Source organism: Tiliqua scincoides, chromosome 1, assembly GCF_035046505.1.
Source record: "Tiliqua scincoides isolate rTilSci1 chromosome 1, rTilSci1.hap2, whole genome shotgun sequence".
Classification (NCBI taxonomy): domain Eukaryota; kingdom Metazoa; phylum Chordata; class Lepidosauria; order Squamata; family Scincidae; genus Tiliqua; species Tiliqua scincoides.
In genome coordinates this window covers 95749999-95772554 of record NC_089821.1, presented here as the reverse complement: position 1 = coordinate 95772554, position 22556 = coordinate 95749999, and the positions used below count along the sequence as shown (strand labels likewise).

At 43.2% G+C, this 22556-nt stretch overlaps 1 protein-coding gene across 7 annotated transcripts in view; it reads right to left on the bottom strand.

Annotated features, from left to right (window-relative positions):
• Positions 1–22556, bottom strand: part of FMNL2 (formin like 2) — a 215902-nt gene that overhangs the window by 90336 nt on the left and 103010 nt on the right. The window lies entirely within an intron of this gene.

Sequence of the window (22556 nt, the reverse complement as noted above, 5' to 3'; positions counted from 1 at the left end):
CAGTGATTTCCTCCTTTTCTCCCGTCTCTCCACATACACACTTATTATTCTATTATTATGTGTACAGGGATGATTGGTTGCAGCTATGTAGACATAGACAAATGTGGAAAATATAGAACTACGTACAATCCAATCTCAAGCATTAACAGCTCAATCCTACTGGGCTGCCCTGCAAGCAAAACATGTATTCTGCTGGTGTCAAATGCTGCAAAGTAGCCATAAAGTGCACTCTGTGAAAAAGAAAAATGCTACCAATTGTAGCAAAAAATGTAGACCTATAGACTTTAATATTTGAAAGTACATCCCTTCAGCCTAATTGCCACGGTAGTAATGTCACAAACGCTGATTTCTTCAGTTATCTGTTAATTCTCTCCAACTGTCTCAACAACAAATTACATTTACTTTTGCATCAATCTAATGATTAATATTCTACCCTGGAAATGTTTGTGGTTCCCAAACTTTTTAGCACTGGAACCCACTTTTTAAAATGATACTGTATCGGAAGCCACCTAGCTTTACCAAACTTCAAAAAAAGATTTAAAAAAAAAACTCTTTAAAAATATCTAGAAAGAAATAACATTTAATCTCAAACATTTCTCTCTCTATATTTGCACATGCTTGCAAACTGCAGGAGCCGAGCTCTTTGCAGGGGTAATTAGCAGCAACAGTAACTGATTTTTTGAATAGCCTCTGGGTTTGAAGCAATTAGGGCGCAATCCTAACCCACTTTCCAGCACCAACATAAGAGCAATGCAGCTCCGAAGTAAGGAAACAAACATTGCCTTACCTTGAGGAGGCCTCCGTGACTGCCCCCCAACTGCAGGATGCAGCACACGCCCCACTGGCACAGCTATGCCAGTGCTGGAAAGTTGGTTAGGATTTAGGCCTTAGTTATCTGACCTTTCCATCACCCTTTCGCAACCCACCAAAAATCAGGTCGCCCAACCCACAGTTTGGGAACCACTGGTCTATGGTGTGACTTGACCTCCTTCCTCTAATTCAACTGTCTGATTAAGGCAGCCGGACTGTGCAACACTGGTATAGGCATGTTGCACTGTGCTGTAATAAGGTCGGAAAGAGTTGTGTCTTTGATGTTGCAATGGTCACATTTCCCCTCATTTTAGTGCTGGGAGAGTTAGTGTAAAAGATACTTTTCATGGATGTTGTGTAAAGCTGATATTTAGCATGCTTAAGCCTTTACTGACATAGACACTTTCAGGTATTTGCAAAGTAATAACTTATGATTAGTCTTGTGACACTTCCGTTCTGCCACTTTGGAAATTCACCACTGTTGCAATTCCAGGAAAGCCAGTCTACTGAAATTGGTTGGCTCCCATGAGAAAATGCATTGAGCCCTATGGAAAGTGAAACTGAGCCGCACGTGCACGCCTAGGAAACCGTGCCTCACTCCATTTTGAAAGGCAGGCTAAGAAGAACACAACACCACCAAAATGGTCCCAATCCAATGAATGCAGGCACACACAAAAAACACTCGAGAAGGAAGCCCCCCCTTCCATGTTGACAAGGAAAACGTATTGAGCCCTAGGGAAAGCGAAACCGAACCACATGTGCCTTTTTAGTCATGAGTAGGCAAACATGCCTTGGCTCCTGTTGAAGACCAGATGAAGGAGAACGTGAAGCCACCATAACAGAACCAATCCAACGAACATGGAGTTCAACAAATGCTCCAGAAGGTTATCCCTCCACCCACCATAGTAAAAAGCATAAAAACAGAGGCTTGAGCAGCTGGTAAGGTAAAACTGTTATTTATTTTTCTTTTTTTAGTCTTGTAAAAGCTAGGTGGGTCCCAATAGAGTGGGTTTTAAAAAGTGGGTCCCCGTGCTAAAACAGGTGGGAATCACTAAGACACTCAGTCTCTTCTTAAAGTCTGGGGTTAGACTGTCACTCAGGTTTTCTGCAACCAGTGAAAATGCACGCAGCAGACTGACTGCCCAATCCTAAGGGACAGCTCAATCCTGAGCTGCCTGGGGAGTCCCCACTCGGCAGCACCACAAGGGCTGCCGCTGAATCCAGCGCCTCCCACGCTACCACGGAAGGCACCTCGGGAGTAGGGGACGTTCGTCCCCTTCCCCCGGGTAAGGGAGGCAGCCCCACAATGGGGCTACTCTCTTTAGTGGCGCTCAAAGGGCGCCGCTAAAGTAAAGGTGCTCGTGCAAGGCACACAGCCTCCACGAGCACCTAGGATCCTGTGGAGTGGAGCTTCATGGATCCTCCTTGTGCCTGCCCCCGGCACGTCTCTGGCACACACACCCTCCCCACGTCACGCTGGCCTCCCCGCTCCCTCCCCGCGTCATGCTAGCCTCCCAGCCCTCCGGATCGCCCCCGTCCCCGCCCCATTCCGCAGCCCGGCAGTCGCAGGCACCGCTGAGCTGCAGAACGCAGGCGCTCACTGGGCATGTTTGCGACTTACAGCATGTTTGCGACTGTGGTCCACGCTGTGAAGGCGCAGCGCGGACCACAGGACTGGGCTCTGAAGCTGCAATCCTATGCATACTTTCCTGGGAATAAGCCCCATTGATTACAATATGACTAACTTCTGAGTTAACATGCATAGGCTTGAGCTGTAATTCCCTTGCCCTTTTCATTCAGATTCCTTTAATGTGACCAGCACCATATCAGAAACCCTGGCTATTTGTCACTTTCTTCTGGTTCTTATCTCGGCCTGTGATCTTGTGTTGACAGGCAGGCAGGAAACAAGTCCATACCTACCTCTCACCTGCCTTCCTGCAAAATTGCTCACTGAATCAACCCAGCAAGTGACTCATTTATTCTCTCCGAGTATGTGCTTTCTTTCCACTTTCCCTATGCAGAGTCTATTCCTAGGCTTGTTCTATTGCAAATGTTTTCCCTTCAGGCCACTTTTCTTGTTCTACCTTGTTTTGAAACTGCAACTATGTCTCTTTGTTCCTAACCTATACAGTAGATGCAAGAATTCAACAATAGGCCTCCTTTACATCCTTTTTTTCTGTCTTGTTCCGCAGTACTGGGTATTTCATTTTTTTTTTTATTCCAAGCTCTTCCATGCTATGTTTTTGTTGAGAGGCCTACTTTTAATCCTTTCTTGCAGACCAGGATCTAAATTGCATTCCAGGACCACAACAAAGCACCAAGGTTATGTAAAAGCATTGCTATTGGCAACCAAACCACTAAATCACCTTGAACTGTGATCTTAGAAGCAACACAAGGCTAGTGAGAACATTTCCTCTCAAAGTCAGAGCTCAGGCAAATCTATGATTCCTTGCAAAGAAAGGATTGCAAGAGATTCAAGGTAATTCAGGGTTGCTCAGATACCTCTCCTATCACTTCTTACTGACACAAGAAACATTACATCTAGTGCCCAGGCCATATGAAATAGATCTCTTTTTAGTACCCCAGCAACAATAATAGGGGTAGGATGTAGGGTTCGAGCAGCTTTTACCTGTTAGCAAATTTGACACAGTCGTCACGTGTTTTCCTATTCTACACCAGAATCCAAAAAAAGCATGCAATATGCATAATATCAGCCATCCCTGTTGACCACATTTTGACTTGAAATGAAGCATTTGCAAATCAGTCTCATACGTTTGTTACATGTAACCATCTGTACGCAAGTAACCTATCAACAGCCCAATCTTATCCCCCATCATCTCTGATTGTCTCTGGATCATAGCCATCATTTAATATAGATGTGTTATCATTAGCTCTCTGGATTAATTTGAGATGTCTCCATTTACAGGCATCCAAAAATCATTTTCCATACAAATACCGAAGATTACATTCCTAGATATATAAATGGTTATATCCTCACTCTGAGCAGACTGCTGTGTAGGAATTATTAACGTATTATCCTAATGTAGACTTATACACACGTAAACGGCTATATACAGCTGGTGTATATACTCTGTGAAAGCGCCACTAATTGCAGCTTTTTTGCACATGCACACAAAGCAATTTGCATGACTGCAGGATTGTTATAAGTTACCATCCATATGTAAGTAAGTAACATATTAACCCATTTCTGCCCAGCCCTTAGGTGTACACATTTGATCCTTGTTGCGTATATGCAACGTTGGACAGAAATGGCTTAAAAGCTCAATCCTATCCCCCGCCATCTTCCACCATGCAACCACATTGACAGAGTGCATGTGTGCTGCATGCTACGGTGGTGGGGGCAATTTGACAGCCAGTGAGAGGCAAGTAAAAATCTTTTCTACTTACCTCCCACTAGGCTGATCACCTTTGGATCTCCTCTGACCTGCACTAGCTATTTTGCTGGCCCAATTCTGATGAGAGGAACAGGGTGGGGTAGGTTGAAAAATCAGGAATAAGATCCAATGTGTAACATTGCCAAGATCAATCCCTTCCCTGCCTTGAATCACTCACTCCACCATCTTACTCCGTTTACTCAGAAGTAAATCCTACTCTCTTCATTGGGCTTACTCCCAGATAAATGTTCTTGGCATTACACTGCTAGTGTTATACAATAGCCATTTCTTACTACCACATTTTTTTTTTAAATCTAATTTTATAATAAATCCATACACTTTCCTGGGACTCTCTGATTCTGAGACTATCTACCGAGTTATACACATCTGGATTTAGATTCTTGAGTTATTACTGTGCTTTGGGTTGCCTATTAAAAATTATTAACATATATGCAACTAATTCTACCTGAAATACTCTGACTTTCTCTTGCTTTTAATAACTACCTAGTAGTATAATTTGCTGCTATAGTACTGATACCATTCTAGGTTTTCTGTCATGGTAATTGAGTGGCGCTATGTCAAATGACATAGCTTCTGAATTTTTCAGTAGAATCCAGGGGTTGAGTATGACCTTCACAATGACTGTAAATGCAGTTTAAAGGGACTCACAAAAGATATACACCGTACAGGTTCTTCCATCACTTTACTGCACATAGGAAAAAATGCCCCTGCAGAATGCCGCCCTGATTAAGGGCTCCTAAAGCACAAATTTGCCCTGCTGTTTTGGAATGAAGATGCTGTAATGATAGTCACTTCTGCAAAGGCAATGCATCCAGAGTACTAAAAGAGAGACCAATTGAGGACAACAGTTACAGCAGCTGTTAACTACCCAAAGTGCAGAAAACACTCTATCAAGTCTCCCTAAGTCCTCAAAATCAACTGCCTTATTATCACTCTGGCTGACGTGTTGCATTTGCGCACTGATACAGAATAATAAAAGCTAGTGCTGGCTGGTGCAAGATATGTGCTTAGAGTGAGAATGTTGGAACAGACCCTGGAATGTAGCCATCGCTTAACAAATAGACTGCTGGATTGTGTCTGTTCATTCATACTTTACTATGACTGGTTTTACCAGACCAGAAGCCAAAAGTTCCTTTAACTGCAATTGAGTTCACCAGATCACATTACTGGAAGCCTGGTCACACCCTTTGTTGTATAACCCTGAAGGTTCATTTCACAATAAGAGCTGATGATTGTCCTTACAGCCCCAACAAAATGCAGCTTATAGCCTTGCCATTGCGGCTATTTGTTAAGGTAAACATTCTAGACAAGTTATTTATTGCCAATGTAATATATTCCTTTTTCCAGTCTTGAGACTGTTAGCTGTGAAAAGGGTTTCCTCCTCCCCCTACCTCAGCAAATAGGTTGAACCCAGTGCTTCCCAAACTGTGAGCCGTGACTCTCCAGGGAGCCAAGGAAGCCAGCCAGGGGAGCCACAGAATACTTGCGAAAAACCCACCACCCTATACAATACATAGAATTGCAGCCTGAATGTGGAGCCACAGCCAATGGCCCAGTAGGTCAAGGAAGCCACCAGTCAAAGAAATTGGGGAATCACTGAATTAGAGGAAGAACCCATTTTTTTTGTTTAAACTCACCATTGGATCAATTTTGGTTTAAAAACCTTTATTAAATTGTTTTATTTTCAATTCAATAATACTTTTTAATGCAAAAAAAAATATACAATCAAATCAATGACCACATGAAATTACTCTCAAAACCATGGTAAGAAGCCACCTCTTTAGAGTTTTAGACGACAGCCCTTGCATCCTAGCACATATAGATTCATAAAGACCGCAGAAAACATTTGCCCCATTGGTGTTTATCTATTACTCACTCAATGGCAATTTTCATCATTTTTCTCCCCTTTAGAAATGTTACAGTCCAAGCTAAGCAACAGCCTGTATAACAGTCTGTTCACATTCTTGTCATGAATATGTACAGTTTAGACCTAGGTTAGCATGTGAAGCCTGAACCAAAGTAAGTCAGTAACGAAGAAGTGGCTAGCAGTTCCTAGCTGCAAGAATGTGAGTGAACAAACAAAAAGATTGTTGTCTCTCCTTTGCTGGCCAGAAAGGACAGACAACAAGAATTACAACCCATTGGAATGTTTAACACCTCAGTAGATTGAGGGGCGCCTGATCAAGCGGAATGGTATGCAGCTGTGAATCTCCAGTTGGGATGGGTAAGAACTAGGAGGGCTAGCAACCAGACCCACTCCGAGAAGGTTCTGTCCTCAAAAGTTTCTGATTGGACAGTCTAAATAAGTATGAAGTCACCTCAGTACTATTAGCATAAGAAATATAATGAGTGCCCCAAGGGGTGTGTCCGGTTCTTCTTGGGCAGAGTTTTTGGGGTGCAACATCCTGCACACGGTGAGCTCCATTGTCCACCATGGGCATCTGGCCTTACAGGTAGCCTGGAGCTAAGAGATCTACAAGAGTAACTGACCCAGGTGAGAGATAGGGATTAATAGAGATAGCCAGCTAGCTTTATTATTTTATTGCTGATATGTTTCCTAGATGTTTGCATGTAACAAACATCTCTAGCATTTGCATGTAACCGTATGTACTTAATAAACTAAAATCTCTTTTACCAAGTTGTCTCATTGTCTGTTGGGGACAAAGGTTCAGAATCCTGCCTAGCCATTCAGCAAGCTACCAAGTGCTCATTGAAGTCTAGTAACTTGAGGACTGAAGCTTTAATTGGAGAAAGCACTCAGTGCCTGCAAGGGATAGAATTAAGCCTAGAGGGTCTCAGTGTCCCAGGACTGAGGCACTGGAACATACAGGGTGGTGGCAGTACTACTGAACAGGGGGGCCTTCAGAGCTTTAGGGTTCGAGAACCAAGAACTCTGAGCACCCCAAACCCCCCTAAGTTTGCGACAATTCTGGAAGACTAACACGGGCAGTTGTTCAAAACCAGTTAACAGACAGATAATCTCACAACTTGCATAAACTCAGTAAAAAGCCCTAAAAAACCTGTGGGCCAAAGTAGCTGAAGGACCACCATCTACTGCATAAATATGCCCACCCTGTAAGTTCTTGAAAGGAGGCTCTCTTGCAGGCCACATCATCATTAGCAATTCAATGAGTGTTGGCTCATGAGTGTTGGTTCTCTGTTGTGGCCCTGGGAACTCTTTCCCCCCTGAAAGTGTGGTTGGTGCCCTCCTTACAGATTTTTTTAAAAATCTGGTCTCTCTCTCTCTCTCTGCTTTTCACTGTGTTAACTATTCTGTTATTACTAAGTAGGTAAGTCTTTAATTTTTGTTATAAGATGCCATGTCAGAAGGGCAAGATACACATTTATTTTTTTCAAAATAAATAAATACGTAAAAAACATAGGATGGCTATTAATAGAATGCTGGACCTGCAATAATCAAGGAGAAGTTAGGAGCTGTGGCGAAAGTAGCTCTCTTGGGCAGCACAACAGATTTCTCATCTCACGAGTGTTCCGTTTGTAGCATGAAGTCTTGGAAACAGCTGCCAATGGAGCTCATAATGCACAGTATTGTCTATAGTTCGCTAATTATACTCTGGCTCAATGATACATAGCTTCTCCGCCCCCCACCAAATTCCCAAATCATTCATGTCTTATTCTAACTGCCAAGCAATACGTGTAAGATTTCATTTATCCTCAACGCAGGCTGACAAAAGCCAGATCTTAGCAAAATTACGATAACAGACGGAAAACTGAATCGATGTTTTCAGTATCCAAAGATTGTAAATTTAGAACAGTGAACCAAGGACCTGCATTGATTTTAGGCTACCACACAGAGTTGCCTTCCAAATGGCTCCATTTTACTGACAGCTATGCATTACATGCAGAACTACAATTGTCCTGATTTTAGCTCCATTCTGTTCAAACTATGTTCATACAGCACAGCTGAGCTGTCACAACGCCAAAGTAATAAACAGTATTTTTAAAGGGCAAAAGACAGTCATGATATTAACAAATGAGCCCAGATCTGTAAACCTGATTTTTGCAGGTGTTCTGCCTGACCCACTTTCATGGAACAGAGAAACAAGGCTTGACACTGCACTATATGTACTTCGCTCAAGTTGGCTGACAGTTGGATGGAGCTCACACAATTACGCCAATTCTGTTGTGCTAAACGCTTGTGTCTAATACTAGTAACATAGAAGTAATGAGCTCATTCTACTTGCCAAAGAGACAAGCTACGTATGTGCTTCAAGCCCCGGGAGGATAGGACACATCCGGCGGAAACATGTTCCTTTCTGTGAACTGCAGGGTGGGTTCCACAAAACAGGAATTGCTCTATGCTCTGTTAACACAGCCTTGGCACCAAACAGCAACAGGAAACAATTGCAGTTAAGGTTTTTTTAATAGTCATATTCTTGGGACAGAATGCACCTAAATTATCCACCCGGATTTCTAGGAAGCAAGCCATCTCCTGTGTATCCTCTCAGTGCATTACATTCAGCTTTGGTTTCTCTCCTCACACAGTCCTCGCTATCCTCCAAAAGGGTGAAAGCCTAGGCCAGAGGGACATGATCCACACTGGCCTAACTCATACACCCACTCTGTGTTTTGTGGATATAAACACTTTCTGTTTCCTACAAAGCAGCATTCTGCTGTCTTGTAGCCGGGAAGGCTACAAGAGTCTGGATGAAGGCCAAAACGTTAGTGGGTCCATCTAAACTCAGCATTTTAAAGTCCACCCCCTCAAACAGACAAAGCTTCAACAAAAGCAGAGCTCCACTAAGGAGTGTGATGTTGAACTCTGATGTGGGCCCCCATATCCACAGATCCTGTATCTGCGGATTCACTTATCTGTGGATTGGGTCTGCAGGGACCCCTGCTTGCACCCCCTCCAGAGGTAAGGGAGCTCTGCTGAATCCAGCAGTTTAAAAAAGTGACTTTCGGTTTGTCTGTGAAATCAGAAGTGACACTTTTTATGCCTTATAAGACATTAAATTTCACTTAAGTTTCAAAGAGAAACTGGAATTTTAATTATTTTTTTAAGTATTGGACTCAATCTGACATTCATCCATGACCTCTGTTGGGTTCAGAGGACCCTCTGGAGAGTCAGGGTAGACGTTTGCCCGTATTGGCAGTTTCACATAAGTGCATGGGGTTCTGTTCTGCAGATACAGGGGCATACCTGTAATCATCTAGCTCAGTTACTGTACCTTTCTCTTCCCCCTCCAAAATTAAATAAAAAGCTTAACTCAGGTTTGCCAAAAATGATTCATCTACTTTATGCTATAGTGCAAGTTCCGATAAATGGTTATTTTTGAGGGCGGATGCACCAGTTACATAAGAACATAAGAACAGCCCCACTGGATCAGGCCATAGGCCCATCTAGTCCAGCTTCCTGTATCTCACAGCGGCCCACCAAATGCCCCAGGGAGCACACCAGATAACAAGAGACCTCATTCTGGTGCCCTCCCTTGCATCTGGCATTCTAACATAGCCCACTTCTAAAATCAGGAGGTTGCACATACACATCATGGCTTGTAACCCGTAATGGATTTTTCCTCCAGAAACTTGTCCAATCCCCTTTTAAAGGCGTCCAGGCCAGTCGCCATCACCACATCCTGTGGCAAGGAGTTCCACAGACCAACCACACGCTGAGTAAAGAAATATTTTCTTTTGTCTGTTCTAACTCTCCCAACACTCAATTTTAGTGGATGTCCCCTGGTTCTGGTGTTATGTGAGAGTGTAAAGAGCATCTCTATCCACTCTGTTCATCCCCTGCATAATTTTGTATGTCTCAATCATGTCCCACCTCAGGCGCCTCTTTTCTAGGCTGAAGAGGCCCAAACGCCGTAGCCTTTCCTCATAAGGAAGGTGCCCGAGCCTAGTAATCATCTTAGTCACTCTCTTTTGCACCTTTTCCATTTCTACTATATCCTTTTTGAGATGTGGTCACCAGAACTGGACACAATACTGCAGGTGTGGCCTTACCATCAATTTGTACAACGGCATTATAATATTAGCCGTTTTGTTCTCAATACCTTTTCTAATGATCCCAAGCATAAAATTGGCCTTCTTCACTGCCGCCGCACATTGGGACGACACTATTGGGTCGACACATTGGGTCGAAATGTTATATACATTTGCCATAGAGGTGCTTCTTAAAATAGCTTCCCCTTTGTGAGTTACCTTCATTCTAGACATGCTTATCACATGAAGTTCCCTTGTCACATTATGAATCTCCAGTCGCTCCAACTGTTGACAGGCATGTACATCCAACATGTGGTCTCACTGAGCAAGGGAAAATTTCCATGCACCCAACATTTTTGCACACTATAGATGAGATAGATATTACTGACCAGGAGGCCATTTTTCATGGTGGCCAATTAGAAGCACTTAAAAGGAGAAAGACCAACCAAGGAAAGTGCTATGAATCTGATATGAAAGATAGAAGTAGGGGTCGAACAGGAATCTTCTTAACTGAAAAGAGTGCTATGCTATCTAATTGAGCTTGTTGCTTTAAAAAAAAAAAAAAACTGGTGTCAAAAGTTGTCCTGGAGGCTTTCTGAAATCATGCTGGTGGGATATACATTTCAAAATAAAATAAACAGAAATAGTCAGTAAAAAAGCATGCATTAAAAAGGATTAGCATGCAATTATCAGGGCTAATTGCGCAAAATGGATGGCTGCTAGGCCCCAAATCTGTTCCAGAGATCTACGGACAACACTGTGGTTACTCAATGGGGAAAGAAACATGCTGACAAGTATTGTGTTTCCCAGATAGTCTGCATGAGTAGAAAAAGATCCTAGACGTTGCTAATGTGATCTTGCAGATAGGATTCCTGTGGTCGTAAAAAGGTTTTGACGCCAATCACTAGTTAGCTGAAAAAACAAATTGCACCCTGATAATGACAGTTGTCTTCTGGCTCAAAAAACATAGTGACATTAGGTAGCATCCCTCTTTTTCACAAGGTCTGTAGATTTGAACTAATCCTAACTAACTTTCCAGCACGCTGCATCCTGCAGTGGGGGGAGCAGTTATGGAGGCCTCCTAAAGATAAGGGAACGTTTGTTCCCTTACTTTATTGTTGTATTGGTACTGGAAAGTTGGTTAGGATTGGGGTGATACTCACATAGAAACCCAGCATATGTTTCAATACATGCTTAATTACTACAATATGGCTAGCTGATAAAACATTCTCATCTAATTGCAGATCCAGCTTCAACAAATTATGTCACAACACCCTTCTGATCTTCAGCAAGCTTTGCCATTTGGTTTCTTGAGAATAAGGAAATGTCAGGCTACATCTCTGTCAAGCTGCATGCACATATATCAGTATCTTTTCTAAATACCAATTTGGTGTTAAACAAAGCAAATGTGCAAAAAGGGTAATTTACTGATTCACACTTCCTTGTAAGATAAATTGGTGTTGGTTGCGGGCCTGCAAGTTTTTACACTTATGATGTCACACTCCAAAACTTTAATCCAGGGAAGAAATTCACAAAACAATTTCCTTATTGTTAATACAGTTAATTATTATTATTGTTGTTGAAGGTCCAAAGGGATTTATTTTTATGTTTCAAATCTACTCACCATGATGTCACTCGACTCCCAATCTGCAACGAGCTAGGATCATTTAGCTCTAGCCCAGCAATTTTCAAGCAGTGTGTTGTGGAACATTAATGGTGTCATGAAAGGTTGCAGGTGTGTCACAGGACTTTGGAGGACAGTCATATCTTAGTAGGGCAAGTGGGGGGATGTGAGTCCCTGGTTGGTAGTGTGGTGTGTCTTGTCAATTGTCAAAAAACTGATGGTGTGCCTTGACAATTATGCTGCAAGATGAAAAAGGTTGAAAATTGCTGCTTGAATCTAGACTAAGTACAAATGTCCTAGAGCCCAATCCTGAGCTCAGCGCACCAGCTCAATGCCAGCGTGCACTGTCACAAACATGCCATAAGAGCTCTGCCACTCAACAGTCACATGGACTACTGAGCAGCATTGAGGTAGGTGGAGATGTCGGGGGGGGGAGGAGGCATTCTGGGGCAGGGGGAGGTGGAAGGAGGACAGGGGGAAGGCATCCTCTGGCTAGGGTATTCTTTGATATAATAAATGCCTATACATTGCAGAATGCTACTCAGAAGCAGTATTTTTAACTGTATTTTTATTTTTCATACATATCTTATATATTTTCTGGTCATTATATCATGGAACATATTCCAACACACAAAGACAAAGTGCTGAATAAGTCTTATTACCAGTGCATAAACAAGAGCATGCACACCAAGCAGTTATGGAGAATGAGAAGCTTTAGTGCACCAGGTCCATCTGTCATTCTTCCTCCCCCCGACACAGCATACATTTGGTTCTGAGCTTCAATGTATCTGTATTTGTGCATTAAAATAAACATCAAGTCAAACCTGCCTTCATTCTCCACAAATGATTGAAAAAGTCCCCTTACGGGCAAAATACTATCACAATGCCAATACGTGTAGAAAATCAGAGGCGCCTTCCTCTTAGAATAAATTGCTATTACGGTGTTTTCTTTTTCTTCATAAATGAGTATACCAAAATCATTCAAGTATGTGAATCTGTTCTTCACCATCCCAAGGTGACATATGCATGCAATGCTAACCAGGAAAAAATAATCCTTTTTACAATAAATTCAAATGTATGACCTTGCCACTAATGGGAAGAGTAAAAGTTCAGAAAACAAAAGCCTTCAGGAAATAGCTGCTGCTAGGCAGAATGCAAACTCTAGTGGACTGTATGCTTTTCTTCATGCCCTGAAGAACACGGTATTTCTCTAAAAGAAAAGTAATTCCCTGGGGTACCTGAATGCTCTTTGACTAGTAACAACTTTAAGCCACTCCTGATCTGGTCTGCACTTGAACCAAAGACCTCATGGTGAAAAGCTCTGATATCCCATTACCTGTTCCTTGAGCCTGTCAATCCTCTATTAAATGATTTTTTTTCTACATCCACACAGCAGCTTCTTCTACTCTTATGTAATGCAATGTTCCTTAAGAGGGCTGTATTGATTACTCTTCTTACAGCACAACCCTAGGCATGTCTACTCAGAAGTAGGTCCCATTTATTTTTATTTCTAGGAAAACAAGTATAAGATTGCAGCCTGAACAAATGATCCTTCCTTTGTTTCAGGCACTTGCACTGAGTCAATTATCAGCCACAGAATCATATTTTAACGACTGGCAAACTGTCATTCAATCAAAATCCCAAAATCCTTTTAACCTCTATTATAAAGACATAGCCAACAAGATAGATAACTTGAAGTTCGGGTTTGATTGTCACCAAAACCAATGGTAAAAATATGTGCAGCACAATCCTATCCTGAGTTAGAACAGGCAAGCCAGAAGCATTGCGCTATATCCAGAGCGAGATAGGGCGCCAAAGTGGCTCAGTCAGAGGTAAGGAGAAACTCTTACCCCTTAGCCCCAGGTAAGCCACTGCTCCTCGGACTTGCGCCACCTCAGGACGTGCGCTTGAAGCGCTGCTCGGGAAAGGGAGTTGCGATCTGGCATAATAGCCATATCCCAGCCCCACCTCCCACTCCCTATCTGGCCCAGGGACTGCCTTCCGCCCTCCCCCCCAGTCCACAACACCAAGTTGCCCTGCCCTGCAAGCTGCCACAGAGGCTAGATGCAGCCTCCGTATGCCAACACACCTCTGTACGCTGGCATGGCTTGCTTCCAAGGAGGTGCAAACTGTGCTTTATGGCACATTTGCGACCCTCCTAGGCTGGCACAAGAGACCTGCACCAGTCTAACTCATGGTTAGGATTGTACCCTTACTCATCTAAAGTTGGACCAAAGGGGAAAATATGTAGACTTGTGTTAGTTCCTGGTACCTTCTATCTGTTTTAATAGAACAGAAAGTCTAAAACCAAGCACAGTCTCCTTCCAAGTAGCCCGTTTACTGGTGTCTCCCTTGAGCTTCTATTTTGACTGTTGTCCCTTTGATATAAGGAATCTTCTCACTCCTTCTGCTGCGTAATTACGAGTACATGTGCTTAGGATTGCAATTTAAGACTTCAAAGATTTCTAAAGAGATTCTCAAAGTGCTTCTAGTTATTCTGCATGCAATCCAAATGGTCAACTACAAACACTTTTACTACATCCTATCTCAAAGCACATAAGTTTGTCAAAGAATATAAAGCAAGCAACTGAAGGGGAGCATATGGCAAATTCTGAATAAGGAAGGATTCAGATTAGGTATTTCAACATAAAGTAGGCTTTACAGTAATAGACTCAGAGTGTCAGAAACAGAAGACGGAAATGGGCCTTCCTTTTTCCACAGCCTGAATTCCCAAGTTATTTGCTTTGTTAGGATATATAAACCTAGCTGATATTTACAAAGTCAGTTCAGGTCATTGTTTAAATGAGTGTTGTATGGGGGATTCACAGATCTCATAGCAGCTGATTCACTTATCCGCTGATTGGGTCCACGCCACCACTACCCCCCCAAGTGCCCCCTCCAGAGGGGGATTATCTGAATCCAGCAGAGGCTGCACATCTCTGCCCCCAGCCTCTGCTGGCCTCAGACTGAGCCTTAGAGCAAAAAAAGGTCAGGTTTTTCAGAAAACTGGAAGTGACTTTTTAATCCCTTATAAGGCATTAAAGGCAATAAACTCCCCTTGCCTTTGTAGGGTGGGGGAGCATTCCCTGGTATCCATGGTTTCACATAACCGCAGGGAATTCCAGAATGGAACCCCCTGATACGGGGCAGATACGGGGGCAGATACGGGGGTATGCCTGTAATTTGTTTCTTTCCCTGTTAGTATGAATACCCCTACCGAGGGACAGAAAACTTGCATTTTCTGTTCTGTATGTAATGTAGCCCAACACTATACACAGTATCTCAGCTCTCAGCACAGCTGAAAGAGATAAAGAGAAAGAAAAGAGAGAAATCAAAGTCCCTCCCATTTGCTAGCTACCTGGTTTCTTTCCAAAGGCTGATTAGAAGTAGACTGAGCAATTCCAGCTGAGAATGGATTTTGTGAGGTGACTATTTCTCCTTTGGGAAATTAAAAAGATTCCCAAATATACCAGTGGCTCAGAATTTTGCTGGAACAAGTGTTCTGGTACAGGTAGGTAAGAGGCTTTTGAAGTAGGCAGAAATCTTCCTCAAACAGGTAGCTCACTGGATTAAAGTAGGTTACTAAGATTTTAAAAAATCTTCATTCACACTACTGCCACTACTTTAATTAAATTATCTCTATAAGAAATTAAATTATCATACAGAAAAATCAATAAAGAAGTCACTGTACAACAGCAGGAAGCAATGCTAACACCTGGCATGTAGCGGAGTCATGTATCAAAGTCATTCTAACGCAATGCCAGCCATGTTTGGAGGGTTTCCATTTTTAGTATGTCTGAATTTTTTCTTCCTTTCAAATTGGTGTTTTACTCTAAGCACAGAGCTCACTTTCTATTAATATCTTTCATTTGGGCATAGTCCATAGGGAAACTCTCAATCAAATGCCATGATGAAGTGGATGGCAGCTGCTCAAGAGCGTTAATTGTGGACCATGCCATAGTGCTTTAATTGTGCCCAGTCTATATTCAACAGAATGATTAAGTTGTATAATCTTATCTTTCCTTCACACAAAACTGCCCAACTACCATGCTCAAATGATAATTTCTGTTGTAGAGCCAAAGACTGAAACAAGATTTGAACTACCTTGATACCTAGAAAAAAGGGAACTCAGAGACTGCTCCATGAGGCACAAAAATCATGAAATAGACTTCTATGTGACCTTAGACTAAATTACTGTTAATTTCGGGCCCTCAGGCTACCCCAGCACAGCAACAAGGTTCAGCATCCTCTCCTTTCCCTGTCCCCAACAACACTTGGTTGGAATGCAATAAGTGCAGTGGCATCACTAGGGTTTACACCATTTGATATGGGAGGCCAGTACATCACCCATCATGGGAGGTGTGCATCATGGGAGGAGAGTGGACCTCCTCCCATGCAGTGGGTGAGGCAAAACCCCAGGTAGTAGGCATGGTGATATACCATAGCCCACCCCTGCTGGTTTTTTTTTGGCTATAACGCTTGATAGAATATACAGTTTATTTCATTGCATTTTGCGTGAAATTACTCATCAATTGATAAATAACATGATGGTATTATTCAAAAATACTAAGATTTTAAAAATTTTGGCAAGTAGTGGCGTCAACCCAACTGCTGCGCGTGTCACCCAATGCGGACCGCACCCTCTGCACCCCCCTAGTGACACCACTGGATAAGTGTGATGGTGCAGCAGAGACTGCAAGGGGCTGTAATGTATGATGGGAGTTACAGTCCTGAGTATTGAGGGTGGGAAGTTCTGGTTGTCTACTACAAATGCCATGAGGCAATTCGCATACACCACTATGACCATTCTCAGCCATATTAGAGACTAGTGTTCCAAACAACACAGAGACTAGAGTGTTCATGTATGCACTGCTGAAACAGAGATGCCTGCGTTGGCTCGGTCATGTCGTGAGAATGGATGATGGCCAGATCCCAAAGGATCTCCTCTATGGAGAACTCATGCAAGGAAAGCGCCCTACAGGTAGACCACAGCTGTGATACAAGGACATCTGCAAGAGGGATCTGAAGGCCTTAGGAGTGGACCTCAACAAGTGGGAAACCCTGGCCTATGAGCGGCCCGCTCGGAGGCAGGCTGTGCAGCATGGCCTTTCCCAGTTTGAAGAGACACTTGGCCAACAAGTCTGAGGCTAAGAGGCAAAGAAGGAAGGCCCATAGCCAGGGAGACAGACCAGGGACAGACTGCACTTGCTCCCAGTGTGGAAGGAATTGTCACTCCCGAATTGGCCTTTTCAGCCACACTAGACGCTGTTCCAGAACCACCTTTCAGAGCGCGATACCATAGTCTTTCAGGACTGAAGGTTGCCAACTAACAACTAACTAGAGACTAGACTTTCCAGTTTTTAAAATCTGCTTTAAAACTAATCAAATGTAATTAAAAGGCAATAAACTGCCAACCTCTGATGATACCTAGAAACCGCCAAAAGTGAGGTGGCCGCATACTCCTACTGCATGGTAGGCCTGGCTGTGTGCACAGATCTACTGTGTCTGAACTGAACCAGTCCAATCTGCATGGCCTGTACACCTCATCTGGCCCCATCTACACATGCTCAGAATGAGGAAGAGCATCACTGCCATATAGTTCCTTGTACTGACAGCAAAAAGGCGCAGGCAAGACTTCAGTTCAGAACATGCAAAAATTCAGCAATTAACTCTTGTGGGGTACTGAAGTTCCTTCTGACAAAAGGATGAATCCAAGGTTTTATGCATTAAAACGTCCTGAACATAGTGACATATGCCAATTATTCTTACCCTGCAGCTGCTTAATACATTTGAAAGTTAACATTCAGCCAAAGAGGATTCAGGTTTTAGAAACACTGAAGTCTCATTAATTCACCGCTTATACAAGGGATTCATGTTCTACAAGCTTCAAAGCTCAACTAGGTGGGGTTTTACGATTTAGGTGCTGAATCACTCATGCTGGAAAGTAACCCCAAGCAAATAACCTTTCATCCTAGTACACCAAAGTCACAACAACTAAAATCAAAAGTATTTTAGGGTAGATCAGACTGAGTGAGACAAAGTATCCCAGGGATTCAAGTAAGTTAAAATACTGGAGCTGAATTGTCCCCAAGAATTCTGAATTCATTATTCTGATCTCTTAAAAAGAAATCAAACTGACCAATCCTCCTCCACCACTACTGACAACTCCCCCCCCCATGTTCACTGACCAATCCTACCCCCCACAATTAGCACAGATGCAGCCATCCTGGTGTAGCAAGCACCTCATCCAACAGTGGGGGAGGGGCAACAGGAGACCTGCCAGAGGTATTTCTGTACTTACTTTTGCATAGGGCCCCTAATGTCTTATGTGTCTCCTCAGACCCACGTCAGCTATTTAATTGGCATAAACGACCAAGGAGACAAAGGGGGTAGGGTGGGCAGAAAAACAGGGGATAAAATCTGGCATGCATGTTTGCCACCAAAATCTTCCCCCTCCGGTCCACTCCCTGCCCCCTACCTTCCTAGCCTTGGAACGCCCCCAAATCTCCCCTTCTCCACCATTTCTTCCCAGCTTACCAGCACCTACAGAGGCTCCCAGAGCTGCCGCCATGCATGCCGTACCTCTTGTCGTTAGCAGCCCTGCAGTGTTCAGCACTGGCCTGGCTTTCACACCACCCTAAAGGACTTGGCAGAACACTTGTTTTGACACCACAAGGCCCTAACAGGATTGGGGCCTTTGAGTTTTTTCACAAAAAACATTTAACCACTGAAAGAGCGAGTACTCCTAACCTTATGAAAAGTGGAAATATTTTTTAATGTTTAACAGCCCAATCCTGAGCTGCCCGGGGCACGCAGTTGCAGTGGCGCCAAGAACGGCTGCCAACACATCCTACGTGCCTCAGCCTGCTGCGTCAGCACCTAGTGGAGCTGAGTCAGCACCAGTCAGCACTGAGCTCACAACTGGCCAGATGTCATCCAGAGCATGGTAAGAGTTATGGGTGATGGTGAAGGCACTGGGGGCAGGGGAAGATGTTCTGGGGAGGGACAGGCAGGACGGGGAAAGGAACTGGGGCAGAAGGGGATGGGACCAACAGAGCCCTGCTCCGCCAGATCCTATGCTCCACATTGGGCTGAAAAGTCTGACAAGGAGCTCTTTCAGTCTACACCAGCAAAATAGCTGGCGCAAACTAGAGGAGACCCATTGTGGCCCTTGCACGCTTACTTGGGAGAAGGGGATTAAAGTCCCCTTACACAAGAAGGCCTCTGGCAGCCCGGCTGTGCCACTGGATGCAGCAGTAGCCAATTTGGCATGGCTGCACCCAGTGGAGCCACCAGGGATAGGATTGGGCTGCCCATCTCTAAACCAGAGGGCTGATTCATTCTATCTGAGCAGCATTCAAATGGCCAAAAAAAAAAAAAAACACTTGCATAACAACACACTTATTATTAAATATATGCTTTCCTGAAATAGAGACAATTATTTGTATCTGGAAAAGGCACACACTTGAACAAATGAAAATTGAATTTCCTCAAAATGCGAAAAACTTTTCAGGCATTACACCCACTTCCATTCCCAGAATCTAAGAAAAATGGGAATATTTGTTTTAAAGAAGGCTGGGGTCAAAACATGTTTAAAATTAAATGATAAAGATCACTATGCAAAAAAATCATGATGTGAAAAGGTTTTAGAATGCAAAATGTGGGCAGTCTGAGAAGAAGACAGCATTGTTCCATCTAAGTCACAGGAAAGTGAAAAATGGCAACAAGCTGCCTTTGAGATTACTTTTCATTCTATGTCTTACACAATTCTGCATTGTTTGATGGGCTGTTTATTATACAGCTTGCCTGTCCAACTCAGGCATTTGTAAATCTTTTCACATAGCTGTGCTACTGACACACATTGGTACAAAGTCAATGCTGGATGGTAATTACGTATAATTGTCTTTTTCTGTACTGCTTTGGAGGTCCTGGCTGTTTTGTTAACCATTTTCAGGTGCTTGTGGGAAAGAAATTTTCATGCAACAAGAGGATCAGACAATACTCCCAACCGCACACCAACTTTTTATGACATTTCTCGATAAAAACATCAGCCTGGAACCTGTATGCAGATTACTGTGTGCAAATGGACTTTCCATCCGTTTATCAATTTACACATTTTTTTTAAGGAATTAAGAAGGGAAGAAGTAGCTGTTGAAAACCATCTGCAGGCTAAAGGATTAAGTATTGGCTCATCAACAGAGAACACTCAGTTAAGAAGCCAAGATTAGTCTATGTGAAGAACTGCCTTATTCAATGACCAGCCCAGAAATTACAAGGGAAAAAAATTCATTGCTGCAGATGTCTACATATATTTATGCTTTAAAAGTCAGAAGGACATCATTTTATGGGTAATTCCGGGACAACTTATCAATTGTAAATTAGGATTCAGCTCAAGAATGTTCTTTTCCTTCAGCTCTGCAAACAACCCCCTCTCCAATTACCATAGATACTTGAGTATAAATAGATCTCACAGATAAGTCAAGGGCAGGTTTGGAGCAAAACATCATGGAATTTTCTATGACCCTCGAATAAGTCAGGGATAAAACTTAGGGGAGTGTCTGACTATAATTCTGGGACTCCCCAATGATAGCAAAAAACACAGGTCCTCAGGTCCCTATATTAAAATGGCATCGTACTATTTGTAGCTGGCAGACTCTAAGACCCTGCCTGCCTGATTGATGTGCTGGCTAGCTGTGAAGCATCTCCCAACAGGAGGGAGCTGTTGGGAGAGGCAAAGTGGAAAGCATGGCCAGCCGGAGTGTGAAATTGTGCAGAGTGAACTTTGCTGGCATCCCGGGGTAAAAAACAGGGCCTCTGAGAGTACGTATTTTTACCAGGGGGCACAAAGTTTCTTTTGGGCCTCTTTGCAAAGAGGGAGGGGTGAAACAGAGTGGGGGAGGGTGGTGATGGGTGAGCAGAAATAGGAGCAGGGAGGGGCAAAACAAGGTGGGGGAGGTTAGAGACAGCTGGAAAAGTCTTTGGAGCTCAGGTCTACCAACCCATGTGGCATCAGTAGTGTCCCCAGCATTACCAATCATTGTAGTGTTCCCAGCATCCCATACAGGCAACAAGTCTGAGTAGATAGAAAATTTCTGGGCCCCCTCCTTTGGCTCCTGGGCCCCCCTTTTGACCCTGGGCCCGGGGATAAATTACCCCCCTCTCCTAGGCCCTGGTAAGGAAGAAGCAAGGGAAATTTTTTTGATCTGCACTTGTACTATGTTTGTTTATGGCAGGCTCTAAGACCCAGCGGCAGCCTTCCTGCCTCCCTGCCTGCCTGAGTGACCTGCTCATTGCAAAGCCCTGCAGGAAGGAGCTATTGGGAGAGATAAAGCATGGACAACTAAAGTATGAAATTGCCCAGGGTGACCTTGTACCTGCTGCTTGTGCCTGGGTTTTTTGGTAAAAATTTCTCACCTTACAGGCGAGTATTTACGATAACTATGTTTCAGCAGTTCTTCAGTGCTGATGTTAAGCACGGATAAGGTCAACCAGGGTTACTCTTGGTCCAGAATCTGAAAACCACTTGAAAACACTGTTTCAGTTCCTGGCGAAATCCTAATGTGCAGTAGTATGCAGAACAGCGTAACCATGGTTGGAAGGGGAAGAGAAATTTGCTCCATAAAGAGAACTTGGTTACCAATTTTAAGTGCGGCTACAACAGAGACAGTATTAGTTCTCTGCCAGCCTCTCATGACAGATATTGCTAAGCAGAATCTGTCACAGCTTGCTAACTATTTAGGCATCCATCCATTCCTACCAGTAATTAAAAATGAAAAGAGCAGCAAGGCAAAGGAAAAGCAAAGGTATTCACCATGTGAACCACTGATCAAAGCACTGCCCAAAAAGAGGGGTAGAATCTGAAAAAGCAAGTTTGGTCTTTTATCTTAAGAGCAATTCCCCGGTCAGAATCCTCATGGTAAAACAGTACATTTTAGGATTATGGAGCACCTAAGGTCCAAACAGCTCCAAACACGCAGCCCTTTAAGATCTGAAATTGCTGAAACTCCATCAGACATGCCTAAACAAAACGTAACATTCCAACTTGTAGATATATAGGCTGCCCTGTGTATACCATTAAGAAAAGCCTGGAAATGGAAACTCTTGCCTAATCGCACATGGAAATTTTGTATGTACTAGTTGAAAACCAAAATAATCCACAATAAGAATTTAAAATGAATCAATCTCTGCAGGAAAAGCTATAAGGAAATTATGGCCTGCATCATGTCCTTTGATGGCTTATATTTGCTTTAAAAATTATTAATATATACATAGCCCACCTTCCCCTTCCCAGGGGACCTTCAAAATGGCTAACAGTCATTATAAAAACATCCACTCATAAAACAACATGAAAAGTATTTCTCTTTCCCAAAATAGTATTAATGATAGAAATGAGACCTGGCCAGAGGCACTAAAGAAATCTAAGAAGTTGCACTAGCAGACCTTAATATACGTTAACTTTATAAATCCCAAAAATTACCTCTGCTAGTCCTTTCACACCCTTAAGACTAAAGGAGCATTGTCAGTTGGAGGTCAGTCATGTCACTACACTGTTGGCAACACATCTTCATCCTTTCAACCCACAAACTTTGGGGATTCACAAGAAAGTTCTTCATGGTGAAACATAGATTGACTCAGGGCCCAATCCTATCCAATTTTCCAGAGCCAGTGCTGTGCCTATGGGGTATGCACTGCTTCCTGTGTTGAGGATACAGTCACAGAGTCCTCCTTAAGATGGGAACATTTGTTCCTCACCCCGG